This window comes from Muscardinus avellanarius (assembly GCF_963383645.1).
Source record: "Muscardinus avellanarius genome assembly, chromosome: 3".
NCBI classification, from domain to species: Eukaryota; Metazoa; Chordata; class Mammalia; order Rodentia; family Gliridae; genus Muscardinus; species Muscardinus avellanarius.
The window spans coordinates 99,903,611-99,925,414 of NC_137788.1; positions in this window are offsets into that span (position 1 = coordinate 99,903,611).

A 21,804-nucleotide genomic window follows, 5' to 3' on the forward strand; every position below is an offset into this window, starting at 1 on the left:
TCTTCAATATAGTACTAGAGACTCTAGCCAGAGCAATAAGGCAAGAAAAGGAAATCAAAGGAGTACAAATAGGAAAAGAAGAACTTAAGCTTTCACTATTTGCAGATGACATGATACTATATTTAGAAAACCCAACAAACTCAACCAAAAGGCTTATAGAACTGATCAACAAATTCAGCAAAGTATCTGGATACAAAATCAATCTTAAAAAATCAGAAGCTTTCCTGTACACCAACCATAAATCCACTGAAAAAGAAATTCAGAAAACACTTCCACTCAGGATCTCCCACAAAAAAATAAAATACCTAGGAATAAACTTGACCAAGGAGGTAAAAGATCTCTACAAAAAAAATTATAAAACACTGAAAAAAGAAATCGGAGATGATCTTAGAAGATGGAAAGATCTTCCATGTTCATGGATTGGCAGAATAAATATCATTAAAATGGCCATCCTCCCAAAAGTGATCTACAGATTTAATGCAATGCCCATTCAACTACCAAGATCATTCCTCACAGACATAGAAAAATCAGTCCTTAAATTTATCTGGAATAACAAAAAGCCCATAATAGCCAAGGTAGTTCTCAGCATCAAAAACCATGCAGGAGGAATCACAATACCTGACTTTAAACTATACTACAAAGCCATTGTAATAAAAACAACATGGTACTGGCAAAAGAACAGATATATAGACCAATGGAGCAGAATAGAAGACCCAGAAACAAGCCCACACACTTTCAGCCAATTGATTTTTGACAAAGGGGCCAAAAACATACACTGGAAAAAAGATAGCCTCTTTAACAAATGGTGTTGGCAAAACTGGTTAACCATATGCAGAAAATTGGATGTTAATCCCACTTTTTCACCCTGTACAAAAGTCAACTCACGATGGATCAAAGACTTGGAAATTAAACCAGAGACTTTGAAGCTCCTTGAAGAGGGCATAGGTCCAACACTACAACACATAGGCACAGACAAACATTTTCTCAATAAGATCACAAAGGCACAACAAATTTAAAGGAGAATCAATACATGGGATTTCATGAAACTGAAGAGCTTCTCTTCAGCAAAGGAAACTATCAAGAACCTCAATCGAGAGCAAACAGAATGGGAGAAGATTTTTGCCACCTACCCCTCCAATAGAGGACTAATATCTAGAATATACAGAGAACTCAAGAAACTCAACACTAAGAAAACAAAGCATCCAATAACAAAATGGGCAAATGAACTAAATAGACACTTCACAAAAGAAGAAATTCAAATGGCCAATACATGCATGAAAAAATGCTCAACATCACTAACAATCAGAGAGATGCAAATCAAAACTACCCTGAGATTTCACCTAACTCCAACTAGAATGGCAATCATTCAAAACACAAACAACAGATGCTGGCGAGGATGTGGAGAAGTGGGAACTCTAAGACATTGTTGGTGGGATTGCAAATTAGTGCAACCACTTTGGAAAACAGTATAGAGAATCCTCAGAAGAATGGGAACAAATCTACCGTTTGATCCAGCAATACCACTGTTGGGTATCTACCCAAAAGAAAGGAAAACAAACTACCAAACTAATGCATGTGTATCTATGTTCATAGCTGCACAATTCACCATAGCCAAACTATGGAACCAGCCAAGATGCCCATCAAGAGATGAATGGATTACAAAACTGTGGGATATGTACACAATGGAATTTTACTCAGCCATCAAAAAAAAAAAAAAACTCAATTACATCATTTTCAGGGAAAGGGATGGAACTGGAGGACATTATGCTAAGTGAGATTAGTCAGTCACAAAAAATAAGAAATCAGATGCTTTCCCTAATATGTGAGAGTTAGGGAGAAAAGAGGAGCAAACAAGATAACCTAAAGGAAGAGAAAGGAGGGGGAAGAGAAAAATCTCTAAAGCACACAATGTACTTAAACATATCGAAGTCAATCACTAAGCCAAGCAAGGAAGGGAGGGACGGGGAGGGAATGGGGTGGTATTTGGGTAGGGGTTAAATCAGCAATGAGTACATGTTTGTACACACAAGTTTTTTACCCCAATAAGTTGTATGAATATAATGCACCAATAAAAAATAAAAAATAAAAAATAAAAAAAATAAAAAATAAAAAAATAAAAAATTCAAAAACACACAAAATATTAAAGTCATACACAATCTCACCATGCAAAAATAACTCTCATGTAGGACTTCTAGGAAGATGGTGACCGAGAAAATCAGCAATTACAAGTCCTGTTAACACTCGATCTCTATTGCCACAAAATCAGCACTTTTCATAGCCAGAAAACACTATCAGCAGAGAAATAAAAAAATGTAAAACAAGGGACAGAGAAAAAGAAGAGTAGTAGAACAACCAGAGACCAGAAAAGAAACCAGTCTGCATTGCAGAGCCGCACCAGTTCCATCATGCCTCACAGCACCAGGCTCCAGAGAAAAAAAGTAAACAAGGAGCTGAAGTAAGAAGCTGCAGATCATTTGAGTGTAATTCAGCAGTTCTTTCAGTGCAAAGAACATCTAAAACTCCCAGTAGACAAGATTATCACGCCTTCCAAGGACTCAGAACAAAGCTCAAAACCAGAAAAGAAATAAGCCAGCCTCACGGCCGAGGGTGTGAAAGTGGCGCCATATTGCCAGCAGCAGCAGTGAGTTCACCACACCTGCAAGGACTACAGATCAGCACAAACAATAACTATAAGTGAAATTGCGGCCCCTACAGGAGAAATCCCAGCACTGCACTCCCAGTGACTTGCACAGTTTTGATAATCTCCCTGGGTCAGATATTCTGCAGTCCAACCCAGTGAAGATGTAGTGGTGACAAAGATACTACACCTTAGTTGCAGCTCCCCATAGGAAAATGTCCCGCTCAGCATCCCCACAGTCTCACGAAGCCTCGATTAACTCCCTGGGTCTGAGACATTACAATAAAACCAACTAAAGGAGTAGTGGATGCATATATGTCCCTACCATTTTGTACCAAATTAAAATCACTTAGGATGCCCTGGATCTCAAAAAACTCGAGATCCAGGGCATCCTAAGTGAAGTCATATTGACCTGGGGAAGAACCCAGAGAAGGCACAAACTTCTGAAATCATGGGAGAGAGGAACAACAATAAAGAAATGAATGCCCACAATCCCATAACATCAGAAACTGATAACACAGAAATTCAGAGATCTCCAGAATATCAAATCAGAAATATTACTGTAGAACTAATACAGGACTTTTGAAAAGAATTTACAGAGAGTCTAAAAGAAATAAAGGATGCAGTCATTGAAGTAAAGCCATCAATTCAAACTATAAACAATTGATTAGACCACATGGAAAATAGAATCTCACTCCTAGAAGATGATCACTCCAAAAACAAATGCATAATTTATAACTTAGAAAAAAATCACAGCAGGAATCTGACATTGAAGAAATATGGGCCCATTTTGAGAGAGCTAACCTAAGAATAATTGGAATAGAGGAGGAAAAAGAAGATGAAACCAAAGGGATAAATAATCAATTCAAGGAAGGGATAGCAGAAGATTTTTTAAACATAGAGCAAGAAGTTGATACACAGGTCCAGGAAACTTATAGAACTCTCTTTAGACAGGATCAGAGAAAAGCTTCCCCACGCCACGTAATTGTCAAAATGACCAATGTGGAAGCCAAGGAAAGAATCTTAAAGGCAAGATAAACAAAAGGCCAAGTGACATTCAGAGGCAAACCAATTAAAATCACTCCAGACTTCCCAAACCAAGTCAAGAAAGCCAGAAGGGCTTGGAGTAACATATTCCAAACTCTGAAAGAAAACAACTTCCAGCCAAAAATTTCCTACCCAGCAAAACTATCTATCAAATTAGATGGGGAAATAAGAAGCTTTCATGACAAACATAAACTGAAGGAAATTATGTCTTCAAAACCAGCACTAGAGAAAATACTCAAAGAGATGAACTACGAAGAAGAAATAGGTAACACATACCAGAACCAGAGAAACAAGATTTTCTATCCAGCAGACAAGCAAAGAAGAATAAACAGTATTTCAAACAGAAATAAAATATTAACATGTTAGGAATTATAAGTAATCTCTCAATAATCACACTGAATGTAAATGAGCTCAATTCCCCAATAAAAAGACATAAAATGGCAAAATGGATTAAAAACCAGAATCCATCCATCTCTGCTTACAAGAAACACACTTTACAAGTAAAGATAGTAGTAGACTCAAGGTAAAGGGCTGGAGCAAGGTAATTCATGTTAAGTAGCCATTCTAACAAATGTGAAGTAGTATTTCACTATAGGATTTATTTGCATTTCCTTAATGATTAGTTATATTATGATAATGATGAGTGATATTCATGTGTTTATTGGTCATATAAAAATCTTTGGAGATTCATTATTTTATTTTTTTATTTTTTTCCTTCCTTCCTCAGATTTTTTTATTGGTGCACTGTATTCATACATCATAATGGTATAAAGATAATACTTTTGTAGACATACATGCACACAATGCCCAGTTAGCCCCTACCCAATCCCCACCCCGTTCCCTCACCATCCCTCCTTCCCATGCTTGGCTTACTGGTTGACATCTAGTATTATAGCAATTTATCCAATATTAACGATGATAATCTCACATAACAGTTTCATTTGTCTGATACAAAGCTTTTGATAACTTAAAGATAACATTTCAATATTTCTTTTTGCTTTCTTTCTTACCAGAGAATATTTTTCTTTTCTTTTTTTAGGTGAAGCTATCGCTCATTTATTTATTTATTTTTCAGAAAAAATCTATACTGATATGGAATATAGACTCTAGATACCCAAAACAATCTCAAAGAAGAACAAAGCTAGAAGGTGTATATTTTCTGATTTCAAACCATATAAAGCTACAATAATTGAAACAGTGTAGTACTGTTCTAAAGGCAGATATATAAACCATTGTAGTTAAAAGCCTAGAGATAAATTCTTCCATATAATGTCAAAATATTTTGACAAGATTTCCACAAACATTTGGTGGAGGAAATAATAATATTTTAACTAAATATGTTATTTTTGACAAGGTTTCAAAGAACATTTGATGAAGGAATAATAATCTTTTCACTAAATATTGTTGAAAAATAATAATTACATGAAAAAGAATAAAATTGGACCCTTACCTAACACCATATACAAATATTAACTCAAAATAGATAAAAGACCTAAATATAAATCTTAAGACTATAAACTTTTAGAAGAAAATCTGGGTCATAAAACCTCACAACATTGAAATTGGCAGTGATTTCTTGGATATGATTTCAATGGCACAGGCAACAAAAGGGTAAACAAACTCCCCCCAAAATAAAAACATATTGTATATCCAAAGACAATGTAAACAGAGTTAAAAGTTACTGATAGAATGAGATAAAATATTTCCAAATGCTATATCTGAAGGTATATTAATATTCCAAATAGAAATCCTAAAAATTAGCAACAATAAAAGCAAACAATACAATTTAGAGATGGGTAAAAGACTAACATAAATAATGAATCTCCACAGATAACCAATCTTAGTTGTCTGTTGGATGGAAAATCTTGTTTCTCTGGTTCTGGTATGTGTTACCTATTTCTTCTTTATAGTTAATCTCTTTGAGTATTTTCTCTAGTGCTGGTTTTGAAGACATAAATTTCTTCAGTTTCTGTTTGTCATGATAGCTTCTTATTTCCCCATCTAATTTGATAGATAGTTTTGCTGGGTAGGAAATTTTTGGCTGGAAGTTGTTTTCTTTCAGAGTTTGGAATATGTTACTCCAAGCCCTTCTGGCTTTCTTGACTTGGTTTGGGAAGTCTGGAGTGATTCTAATTGGTTTGCCTCTGAATGTCACTTGGCTTTTTGTTTTTGTTGCCTTTAAGATTCTCTCCTTGGCTTCCACATTGGTCATTTTGACAATTATGTGGCGTGGGGATCCTCTTCTCTGATCCTCTCTAAAGGGAGTTCTATAAGTTTACTGGACCTGTGTATCGAACTCTTGCTCTATGTTTGGAAATTTTTCTGCTATTACTTCCTTGAAGAGATTGCTGATCCCTTTGGTTTCACCTTCTTTTCCCTCCTCTATTCCAATGATTCTTAGGTTAGCTCTCTCAAAATGGGCCCATATTTCTTCAATGTCAGATTCCTACTGTTGGATTTTTTTTTGTAAATTAGAAACTATGCGTTCATTTTTGGAGTGATAATCTTCTAGAAGCGAGATTCTATTCTCCATGTGGTCTAATCGGTTATTTATACTTTTAATTGAGGCCTTTACGTCATTAATTGCATCCTTTATCTTTTTTTGGCTCTCTCTCAGTTCTTTTTGTTTTTTTTTTTTTTAATTAATTTATTTTTTAAATTGGTGCATTGTAGTCATATATCAATCACATTGGAGTACAAGACTTGAGGGGATATACAAGCACACATCATCCAATTAGCCCTCCTCCAGCCCCCCGTCCCATTCCCTCCCCCTCCCTCCATCCCACACATCTTTGGTGATTTACTTTGATACATTTGTTTATGTACCTCCTGCATTTTAAAGAGGCTCCGTCCTCCAGTATTACATACCCTCTGATTGGTCACATTAGTTGCTTCACTATAGGGCCCTTTCTATAGCTCAACCTCTTCCTGTTGCCCTTTTCCTCCTAGTTATTGCTGATTAAGAGAAGCGTCTGATTTATATTTTCTGCGATATTTCTCTGTGCATGCTGCGTTGCAAGTACCAATCCCACTCTTGATGGTCCCAGTAGTGGCCTGGCTACTCAGTGGACTGATCCAGACCTCGCTGGCTCACGCAGCGGCCTTGCCTCATGGGAGGACCCAGTTCTGGTCTCGCTGGCCCCTGAACCGGTCAAACCCCTAAGCTGACTTTGGTCCCGACCTTGGAGGCCGCAGGAGTGAACTTGCCTCACGCCAGGCTCCGATGCTGGCCATTGGCCCCTGCACCGGTCTAACCCCTTGGAGGGATTCCAATCCTGGCCTCGGAGGCCCCAACACTGGTAATGCCTCACGGCAGGCTCCGATGCCGGCCTCACTGGCCCCAGCACCGGCCTAACCCCTTGACAGGCTCTTATCCTGGCCTCAGAGGCCCCAGTACGGGCCTTGCCTCACGGCAGGCTCCGATGCCGGCCTCGCTGGCCCCAGCACCGGCCTAACCTCTCGGCAGGCTCTTATCCTGGCCTCGGAGGCCCAAGTACCGGCCTTGCCTCACGGCAGGTTCCGATGCCGGCCTTGCTGGCCCCAGCACCGGCCTAACACCTCGGCATGCTCCGATCCCGGCCATGGAGGCCCCAGCACTGGTCATGCCTCACGGCAGGCTCCGCTGCCGGCCTCGTTGGCCCCAGCACCGGCCTAACCTCTTGGCAAGCTCTTATCCTGGCCTCGGAGGCCCCAGTAACGGCCTTGCCTCACGGTAGGCTCCGATGCCGGCCTCGCTGGCCCCAGCACCGGCCTAACCCCTCGGCAGGCTCTTATCCTGGCCTCGAGGCCCCAGTACCGGCCTTGCCTCAAGGCAGGCTCCGATGCTGGCCTCGCTGGCCCCAGCACCGGCCTAACCCCTCAGCAGGCTCTTATCCTGGCCTCGGAGGCCCCAGTACCAGCCTTGCCTCACGGCAGGCTCCGATGCCAGCCTCGCTGGCCCCAGCACCGGCCTAACCCCTCAGCAGGCTCTTATCCTGGCCTCGGAGGCCCCAGTACCGGCCTTGCCTCACGGCAGGCTCCGATGCCGGCCTCACTGGCCCCAGCAGCGGCCTAACCCCTCGGCAGGCTCCGATCCCAGCCTCAGAGGCCCCAGTACCGGCCTTGCCTCAAGGCAGGCTCCGATGCCGGCCTCGCTGGCCCCAGCACCGGCCTAACCCCTCGGCAGGCTCTTATCCTGGCCTCGGAGGCCCCGGTACCGGCCTTGCCTCACGGCAGGCTCCGATGCCGGCCTCGCTGGCCCCAGCAGCGGCCTAACCCCTCGGCAGGCTCCGATCCCGGCCTTGAGGCCCCAGCACCGGTCATGCCTCAAGGCAGGCTCCGATGCCGGCCTCGCTGGCCCCAGCACCGGCCTAACCCCTCAGCAGGCTCTTATCCTGGCCTCGGAGGCCCCAGTACCGGCCTTGCCTCACAGCAGGCTCCGATGCCAGCCTCGCTGGCCCCAGCACCGGCCTAATCCCTCGGCATGCTCCGATCCTGGCCTCGGAGGCCCCAGCACTGGTCATGCCTCACGGCAGGCTCCGCTGCCGGCCTCGTTGGCCCCAGCACCGGCCTAACCCCTCGGCAAGCTCTTATCCTGGCCTCGGAGGCCCCAGTACCGGCCTTGCCTCACAGCAGGCTCCGATGCCGGCCTCGCTGGCCCCAGCACCGGCCTAACCCCTCGGCATGCTCCGATCCTGGCCTCGGAGGCCCCAGCACTGGTCATGCCTCACGGCAGGCTCCGCTGCCGGCCTCGTTGGCCCCAGCACCGGCCTAACCCCTCGGCAAGCTCTTATCCTGGCCTCGGAGGCCCCAGTACCGGCCTTGCCTCAAGGCAGGCTCCGATGCCGGCCTCGCTGGCCCCAGCACCGGCCTAACCCCTCAGCAGGCTCTTATCCTGGCCTCGGAGGCCCCAGTACCGGCCTTGCCTCACGGCAGGCTCCGATGCCGGCCTCACTGGCCCCAGCAGCGGCCTAACCCCTCGGCAGGCTCCGATCCCGGCCTCAGAGGCCCCAGTACCGGCCTTGCCTCAAGGCAGGCTCCGATGCCGGCCTCGCTGGCCCCAGCAGCGGCCTAACCCCTCGGCAGGCTCCGATCCCGGCCTCAGAGGCCCCAGTACCGGCCTTGCCTCAAGGCAGGCTCCGATGCCGGCCTCGCTGGCCCCAGCAGCGGCCTAACCCCTCGGCAAGCTCCGATCCCGGCCTTGGAGGCCCCAGCACTGGTCATGCCTCAAGGCAGGCTCCGATGCCGGCCTCGCTGGCCCCAGCACCGGCCTAACCCCTCGGCAGGCTTTTATCCTGGCCTCGAGGCCCCAGTACCGGCCTTGCCTCAAGGCAGGCTCCGATGCCGGCCTCGCTGGCCCCAGCACCGGCCTAACCCATCAGCAGGCTCTTATCCTGGCCTCGGAGGCCCCAGTACCGGCCTTGCCTCACGGCAGGCTCCGATGCCGGCCTCACTGGCCCCAGCAGCGGCCTAACCCCTCGGCAGGCTCCGATCCCGGCCTCAGAGGCCCCAGTACCGGCCTTGCCTCAAGGCAGGCTCCGATGCCGGCCTCGCTGGCCCCAGCAGCGGCCTAACCCCTCGGCAGGCTCCGCTCCCGGCCTCGGAGGCCCCAGCACTGGTCATGCCTCAAGGCAGGCTCCGATGCCGGCCTCGCTGGCTCCAGCACCGGCCTAGCCCCTTGGCAGGCTCTTATCCTGGCCTCGGAGGCCCCAGTACCGGCCTTGCCTCACGGCAGGCTCCGATGCCGACCTCGCTGGCCCCAGCACTGGCCTAACCCCTCGGCAAGCTCTTATCCTGGCCTCGGAGGCCCCAGTACTGGCCTTGCCTCACAGCAGGCTCCGATGCCGGCCTCGCTGGCCCCAGCACTGGCCTAACCCCTCGGCAAGCTCTTATCCTGGCCTCGGAGGCCCCAGTACCGGCCTTGCCTCACAGCAGGCTCCGATGCCGGCCTCGCTGGCCCCAGCACCGGCCTAACCCCTCGGCAGGCTCCGATCCCGGCCTCAGAGGCCCTAGTACCGGCCTTGCCTCAAGGCAGGCTCCGATGCCGGCCTCGCTGGCCCCAGCAGCGGCCTAACCCCTCGGCAGGCTCCGATCCCGGCCTCGGAGGCCCCAGCACTGGTCATGCCTCAAGGCAGGCTCCGATGCCGGCCTCGCTGGCCCCAGCACTGGCCTAACCCCTCGGCAGGCTCTTGTCCTGGCCTCGGAGGCCCCAGTACCGGCCTTGCCTCAAGGCAGGCTCCGATGCCGGCCTCGCTGGCCCCAGCAGCGGCCTAACCCCTCGGCATGCTCCGATCCTGGCCTCGGAGGCCCCAGCACTGGTCATGCCTCAAGGCAGGCTCCGATGCCGGCCTCGCTGGCCCCAGCACCGGCCTAACCCCTCAGCAGGCTCTTATCCTGGCCTCGGAGGCCCCAGCACCGGCCTAACCCCTCGGCAGGCTCTTATCCTGGCCTCGGAGGCCCAAGTACCGGCCTTGCCTCAAGGCAGGCTCCGATGCCGGCCTCGCTGGCCCCAGCACTGGCCTAACCCCTCGGCATGCTCCGATCCCGGCCTCGGAGGCCCCAGCACTGGTCATGCCTCACGGCAGGCTCCGCTGCCGGCCTCGTTGGCCCCAGCACCGGCCTAACCCCTCGGCAAGCTCTTATCCTGGCCTCGGAGGCCCCAGTACCGGCCTTGCCTCACGGCAGGCTCCGATGCCGGCCTCGCTGACCCCAGCACCGGCCTAACCCCTCAGCAAGTTCCGGACCCGACCTCGGAGGCCCTAGCACAAGCCTTGCATCATGGCAGGCTCCAATGCCGGGCTCGCTGGCCCCAGCATCGTTCTAACCCCTCTGCAGGTTCCAATCCCGGCCACGGAGGCCTCAGTAGTGGCCTTGCCTCACAGCAAGCTCCGATGTCGGCCACTGGCCCCGGCGCCCGCCTAACCCCTCAGCAGGTTCCGATCACTGTCTCTGTGGTTAGTATTTCAAAGGTTCCAGTTGTAATGTATCAGATCTCTGCCTCCCCCGAATATTGGCCACTGGCATTGCCACTGCCTCCACCGTTTCAAATCCTTCCCAGGCTCTTTTTCCACTCTGAATGTTGTCCAGTGTTTCTAAGCATGCGTGATGGTAGCATTCGACATTTGGTGTAATTTCTCCAAAAAAATAAAGTTGGTAAGATCCGGTTTCTGCTTCTCCTGAATACAAGTCTCTACCACCATCGCGAAGAACTCTTTCAACACTGCATTTTTCCTTGGTCTCCGCTAAACTCTCTCCTTATATGTGATGTCTGAGATTCTTAACAATATAGAGAAATAGCAGTCCTCTTTCACGGCGAATTTTTCCATAAGTTCCAGTGCATTTAGATAAGTTTTGTCTGCATCTCCAGTGTCCTGGCATCCATAACGGCTTTCTTACCACCTCTCAGATATTTTTCTTTATCTTTTTCTGTTCTGGGCCCGGTTTCTCCAGGGGTCTGGCGTGCTACTTGCAGTTCGGCCGGGACCCAGAGTCCCGCGATCCGGGCCCCAGCTGGCGTGCCCTGTGCTCGACCCCCGCCCAGAACCCAGCGTCTTACTGGGCCTTGTTTCTCCAGGGGTCTGGCGTGCTATGCGCAGTTCAGTCTGGGGCCCAGAGTCCCGCGACCCGGGCCCCATCTGGCGTGCCCAGCCCGCGACCCCCGCCCAGAACCCAGCGTCTTACTGGGTCTGGTTTCTCCAGGGGTCTGGCGTGCTACGCGCAGTTCGGCCAGGGCCCAGAGTCCCGCGACCCGGGCCCCATTAGGCGTGCCCCGCCCGCGACCCCCGCCCAGAACCCAGCGTCTTACTGGGCCTGGTTTCTCCAGGGGTCTGGCGTGCTACGCACAGTTCGGCCGGGGCCCAGAGTCCTGCGACCCGGGCCCCATTAGGCGTGCCCCGCCCGCGACCCCCGCCCAGAACCCAGCGTCTTACTGGGCCTGGTTTCTCCAGGGGTCTGGCGTGCTACGTGCAGTTCGGCCCGGGGCCCAGGGTCCCGCGACCCAGGCCCCGGCTTTTGTGCGCCGCGCGCGACCCCTGCCCAGAACCCAGCGTCTTACTGGGCCTGGTTTCTCCAGGGATCTGGCGTGCTACTCGCAGTTCTGCCTGGGGCCCAGAGTCCCGCGACCTGGGCCCCATCTGGCGTGCCCAGCCCGCGACCCCAGCCCAGAACCCAGCGTCTTACTGGGCCTGGTTTCTCCAGGGGTCTGGCGTGCTATGCGCAGTTCAGTCTGGGGCCCAGAGTCCCGCGACCCGGGCCCCATCTGGCGTGCCCAGCCCGCGACCCCCGCCCAGAACCCAGCGTCTTACTGGGTCTGGTTTCTCCAGGGGTCTGGCGTGCTACGCGCAGTTCGGCCGGGGCCCTCTCAGTTCTTTTTGAAACACCTCTATTATTTCTACAGTTATTTTCCTGATTTGATATTCTAGAAATCTCTGGATTTCTGTTTTATCAGGTTCTGATGTTGTGGGATTGTGGGTATTCATTGCTCCATTGTTATTCCTCTTTCCCATGATTTCGGAAGTTTGTGCCTTCTCTGGGTTCTTCCCTTGGGTCACTACGACTTCACTTAAGGTGCTCTGGATCTCAAGTCTGTGGTATCTCAGTCACCACTACTCCTTTACTGGGTTGTATCGCAGAGTCTCAGACCCAGGGAGTCAATCGAGGCTGCTTTAGACAACGAGGGGTGTCAGGTTGGGTGTTCTCCTGTGGTTTGATATCACTGTCACCACCACTCCCCCACTAGGTCAAGTTCCTGGGAGTACAGTACTGGGATTTCTCCTCTAGGGGCCACAATTTGACTCACTGTTGTTGAGTGTGCAGATGGAGCTATAGTGAATCCTCTGCTGCTGCCACCGGTAGCAATATGGCGCCGCTGCCATGCCCTCGGCCGTGAGGCTTGTGTATTTCTTCTCTGTTTTTGAGCTCCTCTCTGAGTCCCTGAAGGGTGTGCTGAGCCCAGCCTCTGGAAGCTTTAGATGCTCCCTGAACCGAGAAATCTGCAGAATTCCTCCCGGCTGAACCGCAGCAGCTCACCTCTGCTCGCTGTCCGCCGCTCCTCTCTGGAGCCTGGTGGGCTGTTGATGCATTGGTCTGGTGCCATCCGGTGAGCTCGAGGCTGCCGCTGGCAGTAAGGCGCTGCTTCTGCGTCCTCGGGCTTGAGGCCGGCATATCTCCTCTCTGGCTCTGAGCTCCGTTCTGAGTTCCCTCCTCTCTGGAGCTGGTGCTGCACGGGAAAATGGCGCTAGCTGCTTCATGCTGTGGCTCCGGCTGCAGCACTGTGGTCTGGTTTCTTTCTGTTGTCTTGTTTTTCCAGCCCTCTTTTTCCATGTCCCTTTTAATTACATTTTTTTGTTTCTCTGCTGATGATGTTTTCTGGCTATGAAAGGTGCTGATTTTGTGGTAATAGAGATTGGTTGTTAGCAGGGCTTGTAAACCCCGCTTTTCTCCGTCGCCATCTTCCCAGAAGTCTCAATAACTATTTTAGTCTTTTACCTATTTCTAAATTTTATTGTTTGCTTTTATTGTTGCTAATTTTTAGGGTTTCTATTTGGAATATTAATATACCTTCAGAGATAGCATTTGGAAATATTTAACCCGTTCTATCAATAACTTTTAATTCTGTTTACATTGTCTTTGGATTTACAATATTTTTCTATTTTTTATGAAGTTTGTTTGTTTATTCTTTTGTTGCCTGTGCCTTTGGAATCATATCCATGAAATCACTGCCAATTTCAATGTTAAGTTTTATAACCCTGGTTTTCTTCTAAAAGTTTATAGTCTTAAGATTTACATTTAGGTCTTTTATCTATTTTGAGTTAATATTTGTATATGGTTAGGTAATAGCCCAATTTTATTATTTTTCATGTAGTTATTAGCTGCCAACAATATTTAGTGAAAAGATTATTATTCCTTCACCAAATGTTCTTGGAAACCTTGTCAAAAATAACTTGACCTGGAAGATTGTGACGGAGAAAAGTGGTGCTTACGAGTCCCACTAACAATCATCTCTATTACCAGAAAACCAGCGCATTTCAGAGCGAGAAAACACCCATCAGCAAAGAAATTAAAACTGTAAATACAAGAGATAGAGGAAAAGAGGGCTGGAAAAGTGAGACACCAGAAAGAAACCAGTCCGCAGTGCCTCAGCCAGAGCAGTGGCATAGAGCAGCACAGGCTCCATCTTTCCTCACAGCACCAGACTCCAGGGAGGAGGAAGACTCAGAACATAGCTCAAATCCAGAGAGAAGATAAGCCGGCCTCACAGCCAATGATGCAGCAGCAGCGCCTTACTGCTGGCGGCAGCAGCGAGTTCACCAGAGGCTCCAGACCAACACACTCAACCAGCCACCAGACTTCAGAGAGAAGGGGCGGACTACAAGCCAAGTTGAGCGGTTGCTGAACAGCCGGGTGGCATTCAGCAGTTTTCTCAGCTCAAGGAGCGTCTAAAGCTCCCAATAGCTGGGCTCACCACACTCTGCAGAGGCTCAGAGCGTGCTCAAAACCAGAGAAGAAATACGGCACCCTCATGGTCGAGAACGTGGCAGCAGCGCCTTACTGCCCGCAAAAGCGGCGAGTTCACCGGATGGATCCAGACCAATGCATTCAACCAGCCACCAGGCTCCAGAGAGAAGGGGTGAACAATGAGCCAAGGTGAGCAGCTGCTGAACAGCTGGATGGCAGTAAGCAGTTTTTTTCAGCGCAAGGAGCATCTAAAGCTTCAAAAGGCCAGACTTAGCTCACCTGGCAGGGAATCAGAGCGGAGCTCAAAAACAGAGAAGAAATACGCCAGCCTCACAGCCGAGGGTGTGGCAGCACTGCCATATTGTCAGCAGCAGCAGCAGGAATTTAGTGAGTCCACTACAGCTCCATCAGCGTACTCAACAACCGTGAGTCAAATTGCAGCCCCTAGAGGAGAAATCCCAGTACTGCACACCCAGGGACTTCCGCAGATAGTCTCCTGGGTCAAAAATATTTGCAGTCCAACCCAGTGGGGAAGTGTCAGTGGCAGAGATATCACACTATAGTAACAACTCCCCATGGGAGAACGTCCAACCTGGCAACCCCCCCATGGTCTAAGCAGCCTCGATTGACTCCCTGGGTCTGAGTCTTTGCGATACAACCCAGTAAAGGAGTAGTGGTGACTGAGATAACACAAACTCAAGATCCAGAGCACCTTAAGTAAAGTCGTAGACACCCAGGGAAGAACCCAGAGAAGGCACAAACTTCCGAAATCATGGAAAAAGGAATAACAATGGAGCAATGAATGCCCATAACCCCACAACATCAGAACCTGATAAAACAGAAATCCAGAGATCTCAAAAAGATCAAATCAGGAAAATAACTGTAGAAATAATAGAGGACGTTCGAAAAATTCAGAGAGCCAAAAGATATAAAGGATGCAATTAATGAAGTAAAGGCCTCAATTAAAAGTATAAATAACCGATTAGACCACATGGAGAATAGAATCTCGCTTCTAGAAGATTATCACTCCAAAAATGAACGCATAGTTTCTAATTTACAAAAAAAATCCAACAGCAGGACTCTGACATTGAAGAAATATGGGCCCATTTTAAGAGAGCTAACCTAAGAATAATTGGAATAGAGGAGGGAAAAGAAGGTGAAACCAAAGGGATCAGCAATCTCTTCAAGGAAGTAATAGCAGAAAATTTTCCAAACATAGAGCAAGAGTTCGATACACAGGTCCAGGAAACTTATATAACTCCCTTTAGAGAGGATCAGAAAAGAGGATCCCCACGCTACATAATTGTCAAAATGACTAATGTGGAAGCCAAGGAGAGAATCTTTTTTTTTTTTTTTTTTTTGGTGGTACTGGGGTTCCTGGAAGCCGTTCTACCTCCGGGCTACACTCCCAGACCTATTTTATATTTTTATTTAGAAACAGGGTCTCCTAAGCCAGCGCACGCGGCTGGCTTTGAACCTGCGTGATCCTCCTGTCTCCACCTCCCAAGCATGGGGATTACAAGCATGCGCCACTACGCTCAGCAAGGAGAGAATCTTAAAGGTATAAAAAACAAAAAGCCAAGTGACATTCAGAGGCAAACCAATTAGAATCAATCCAGACTTCCCAAACCAAGTCAAGAAAGCCAGAAGGGCTTGGAGTAACATATTCCAAACTCTGAAAGAAAACAACTTCCAGCCAAAAATTTCCTACCCAGCAAAACTTTCTATCAAATTAGATGGGGAAATAAGAAGCTATCATGACAAACAGAAACTGAAGGAATTTATATCTTCAAAACCAGAGCTAGAGAAAATATTCCACGAGATTAACTGCAAAGAAGAAAAAATAATACACACCAGATCCAAAGAAACAAGAATTCCCATCCAGCAGACAACTAAGCAAAGAAGAACAAACAGTATCTCAAACAGAAATAAGATCTTAATATGTTGGGAATTAAAATTATCTCTCTATAATCACGCTGAATTTAAATGGCCTCAACTCCCCAATAAAAAGACATAAAGTGGCAAAATGGATTAAAAGCCAGAATCCATCCATCTGCTGCTTAAAAGAAACACACCTTACAAGTAAAGATAGGAAAACTCAAGGTAAAGGGCTGGAGCAAGTTAATCCATGCTAATGGTACTCGATGACAAGCAGGAGTAGCAACTATGATATCAGACAAGTTAGACTTCAAACTCAAACTTATTAGAAGAGACAAAGAAGGTCATATTTTACTGGTAAAAGGAATAATCCAGCAAGAGGAAATAACAATAATCAACATCTATGCCCCAAACATAGGGGCAGCTACTTTCATAAATCAAACTCTTTGTGACATGAAGTCACACATAAATCCCAACACAATAATACTGGGACTTCAAAAACCTCTCACAACACTAGACTAATCTTCCACACAAAGGGTCAGTAAAGATGCCTCAGAACTAAAGAACACCATTAACCAAATGGACCTGTTGGACACATATAGAGTATTTCACCCAACTACAATGGAGTTCACATTTTTCTCAGCTGTTCACAGAACCTTCTGCAAAATAGGTCACATCCTGGGACACAAAATGAGCACTAGCAAATTTAAAAAATGTTACATACTTCCCTGTGTCATTTCAGACCATAATGGAATTAAACTAGAAATCAACTATAAGAAGACCCAAAGAAACAACTTAAACATGTGGAGACTGAACACCACACTTCTGAATGAGGAATGAGTCATAGAAGATATAAGAGGTGAAATCAAGAAATTTCTAGAAACAAATGAAAATAAAGATACAACATATCAAAACCTCTGGGACACTTTGTAGGCAGTATTAAGAGGAAAATTTATAGCACTGAGTGCTCACATAAAAAAAAAAACAGAAAATCTTCAAATAAATAACCTAATGACACACCTCAAAGCCCTTAAAAAGCAGGAACAATTGAACCCCTAAGCCAGCAGAAGATGGGAAATTATTACAGTTAGAGCAGAAATTAACGAAATAGAGAATAAAGAGCAATATAGAAATTCAACAAAACCTACAGCTGGTTTCTTCAAAAAATTAACAAGATAGACAAACCACTAGCCAACTTTACTGACAAAAAGACAGAATAAACCCAATTTATGAAGATAAGATATGAAAAAGGAGACATTACTACTGACAGTGTAGAAATCCAGAGGATTATCAGAAACTACTTTGAAAAACGATACTCCAACAAAATGGAAAATCTGGAGGAAATTGACAACTTCCTAGATAAATACAACCTTCCTAAACTGAGTCAAAAAGATATCGAACACATAAACTAACTAATAAGAATCAAAGAGATTGAAACGGCAATAAAGAGCTTACCATCAAAGAAAAACCCAGGACCAGATGGTTTCCCAAGTGAATTCTATAAAATCTTTATAGAAGAGCTAACCCCAATATTACTCAAACTATTTCATGAAATAGAAAAAACCGGGACTCTCCCAAATACATTCTATGAAGCCAACATCACACTAATACCCAAACCGAATAAAGACAGTTCAAGGAAGGAAAACTACAGGCCTATATCTCTAATTAACTTGAATGCAAAACTATTAAACAAAATACTAGCAACATGCATTCAAAACCACATCAAGAAAATCATACACCATGACCAGGTAGAGTTCATCCCAGGGATGCAAGGCTGGTTCAATATATGAAAATCAATCCATGTAATTCATCATATAAACAGAATCAAAGACAAAAATCACATGACCATTTCAATAGATTGATAAAATTCAACATCCATTTATGATAAAAAAAAAACACTGCAGAGAATTGGAATAGAAGGAACATATCACAACATTATTAAGGCAATCTACAGTAAGCCCACTGCCAACATCATATGAAATGGAAAAAAACTTCAAGATTTCCCCTTAAAAACAGGAACAAGACAAGGATGTCCATCATCACCACTTCTCTTCAATATAGTACTAGAGACTCTAGCCAGAGCAATAAGGCAAGAAAAGGAAATTAAAGGCATACAAAAGGAAAAGAAGAACTCAAGCCTTCACTATTTGCAGATGACATGATACTTTATTTAGAAAATCCAACAAACTCAACCAAAAGGCTTATCGAACTGATCAACAAATTCAGCAAAGTCTCTGGATACAAAATCAATCTTAAAAAATCAGAAGCTTTCCTGTACACCAACCATAAATCCACTGAAAAATAAATTCATAAAACACTTCCACTCAGGATCTCCCACAAAAAAATAAAATACCTAGGAATAAACTTGACCAAGGAGGTAAAAGATCTCTACAAAGAAAATTATAAAACACTGAGAAAAGAAATCAAAGAGGATCTTAGCAGATGGAAGGATCTTCAATGTTCATGGATTGGCAGAATAAATATCATTAAAATGGCCATCCTCCCAAAAGTGATCTACAGATTTAAAACAATGCCCATTCAACTACCAAGATCATTCCTCACAGACATAGACAAATCAGTCCTTAAATTTATCTGGAATAACAAAAATCCCAGAATTTCCAAGGTAGTTCTCAACAACAAAAAACCATGCAGGAGGAATCACAATACCTGACTTTAAACAATACTACGAAGCCATTGTAATAAAAACAGCATGGTAATGGCAAAAGAACAGATATATAGACCAGTGGAGAAGAATAGAAACCCAGAAACAAGTCCATACAATTTCAGCCAATTGATTTTTTACAAAGGGGCCCAAAACATACACTGGAAAAAAGATAGCCTCTTCAACAAATGGTGTTGGCAAAACTGGTTAACCATATGCAGAATAGTGGAAATTAATCCCACTTTCTCACCCTGTACAAAAGTCAACTCAAGATGGATCAAAGACTTGGAAATCAAACCAGACACCTTGAAGCTCCTTGAAGAGGACATAGGTCCAACACTGCAACACATAGGCACAGATAAACACTTTCTCAACAAGACCCTAAAGGCACAACAAATTTAAAGGAGAATCAATACATGGGATTTCATGAAACTGAAGAGCTTCTGTTCAGCAACGGAAACTGTCAAGAACCTCAATCGAGAGCAAACAGAATGGGAGAAGATTTTTGCCACCTACACCACCGATAGAGGACTAATATCTAGAATATACAGAGAACTCAAGAAACTCAACACTAAGAAAACAAAGCATCCAATAACAAAATGGGCAAATAAATTAAATAGACACTTCACAAAGGAAGAAATTCAAATGGCCAATAAATGCATGAAAAAATGCTCAACATCACTAACAATCAGAGAGATGCAAATTAAAACTGCCCTGAGATTTCACCCAACTCCAACTAGAATGGTAATCATTCAAAACACAAACAACAGATGCTGGCGAGGATGTGGAGAAGTGGGAACTCTAAGACGTTGTTGGTGGGATTGCAAATTAGTGCAACCACTTTGGAAAACAGTATGGAGAATCCTCAGAAGAATGGGAACAAATCTACCATTTGATTCAGCAATACCACTTCTGGTTATCTACCCAAAAGATAGGAAGCCAAACTACCAAACTAATACATGTGTATCTATGTTCATCGCTGCACAATTCAGCATAGCCCAACTATGGAACCAGCCAAGATGTCCATCAACAGATGAATGGATTACAAAACTGTGGGATATGTACAAAATGGAATTTTATTCAGCCATTAAAAAAGACTCAATTCCATCATTTTCAGGTAAATGGGTGGAACTGGAGGACATTATGCTAAGTGAGATTAGTCAGTCACAAAAAGTAAGAAATCAGATGCTTTCCCTATATGTGAGAGTTAGGGAGAAATGGGCCATAGAAGGAACTCTTGAAAGAGGAAATCCTATAGAGGAGCAAACAAGACAACCTAAAGGAGGGGGGAAGAGGAAAATCTCTAAAACACACAATGTACTTAAACATATTGAAGTCAATCACTAAGCCAAGCAAGGAAGGAGGGACGGGGAGGAAATGGGGTGGGAATTGGGTAGGGTTAAATCAGTGATGTGTACACATATGTACTCACAATTTTTTTTACCCCAATATGATGTATGAATATAATGCACCAGTAAAAAATTTAAAAAAATATATAGTTCTAGAGACTCTAGCAGAGAAATAAGGCAAGAAATAGAACTCAAAGGAGTAGATCCTCAGAAGAATGGGAACAAATCTACCATTTGATCCAGCAATACCACTTCTGGGTATCTACCCAAAAGATAGGAAACCAAACTACCAAACTAATGCATGTGTATCTATGTTCATAGCTGCACAATTCACCATAGCCAAACTATGGGAACCAGCCAAGATGTCCATCAACAGATAAATGGATTACAAAACTGTGGGATATGTACACAATGGAATTTTACTCAGCCATAAAAAAAACTCAATTACATCATTTTCAGGGAAATGGATGGAACTGAAGGACATTATGCTAAGTGAGATTAGTCAGTAACAAAAAATAAGAGATCAGATGCTTTCCCTAATATGTGAGAGTTAGGGAGAAATGGGCCATAGAAGGAACTCTTGAAAGAGGAAATCCTATAGAGGAGCAAACAAGACAACCTAAAGGAGGAGAAAGAAGGGGGGAAGAGGAAAATCTCTAAAACACACAATGTACTTAAACATATCGAAGTCAATCACTAAGCCAAGCAAGGGAAGGAGGGACGGGGAGGGAATGGGGTGGGAATTGGGTAGGGGTTAAATCAGCGATGTTTAAATGTTTGTACACACAAGTTTTTTACCCCAATATGATGTTTGAATATAATGCACCAATAAAAAAGTTTAAAAAAATAATAACTTGACCATATATGGAAGAAAAAAACATCAAAGTTAATCAGGAAACCAAGCATGGGAAGGATGGAGGGGGAAGGAAGGGTTAGGGATTGGATACAGGGTGACTGGGTGATATGTGCGTGTATATCTCCACAAGTTTTTTATCCCATTAAGATGTATGACTACAATGCACCAGTAAAAGTTTATTTAACAAACAAAAAAAAATAACCGTCATTAACATGCTTATTTATTTCTTGTCTACCTATTAATAATAAAATCATTTTGTTTTGTTTTTGTTTTTGTTTTTATTTTTGTTTTTTTGGTGGTACTGGGATTCTTGGAAACCCTTCTACCTCCAGGCTACACTCCCAGACCTATTTTTATACTTTTTTTTATTTGGAAACAGGGTCTCTTAAGCCAGCGCGGCTAGCTTTGAACATGCGCTATCCTCCTGTCTCTGCCTCCCAAACGCGGGGATTACAAGTGTGCACCACCACGCCCGGCATAAATTGTTTTTACTAAAAAAAAAAAAAAAAAAAAAAGCTATTTGGACTGGACTTCCGGGAAGATGGAGACTGAGAAAGCGGGACTTATGAGCCCCGCTAACAACCAATCTCTATTACCACAAAATCAGCGCCTTTCATAGCCAGAAAACACCATCACCAGACAAACAAAAAAATCACCAGCCCAGTGAGGAGGGGTCTCATAACGGAGCTCAGACCACAGAGGAGACATGCCAGCCTCATGGCTGAGGACTTGGCAGCAGTGCGTTACTGCCGGCGGCAGCGGCAATCTCACCGGACGGCACCAGACCAATGTACTCAACAGCCCACCAGTTTCCAGAGAGGAGTGGCGGACAGCGAGCCGAGGTGAGCCACTGCAGAAGAGCCCAGACAGCGAGCTGAGGTGAGCTGCTGTGGAAGAGCCCGGACAGCGAGCCGAGGTGAGCCACTGCGGAAGAGCCCGG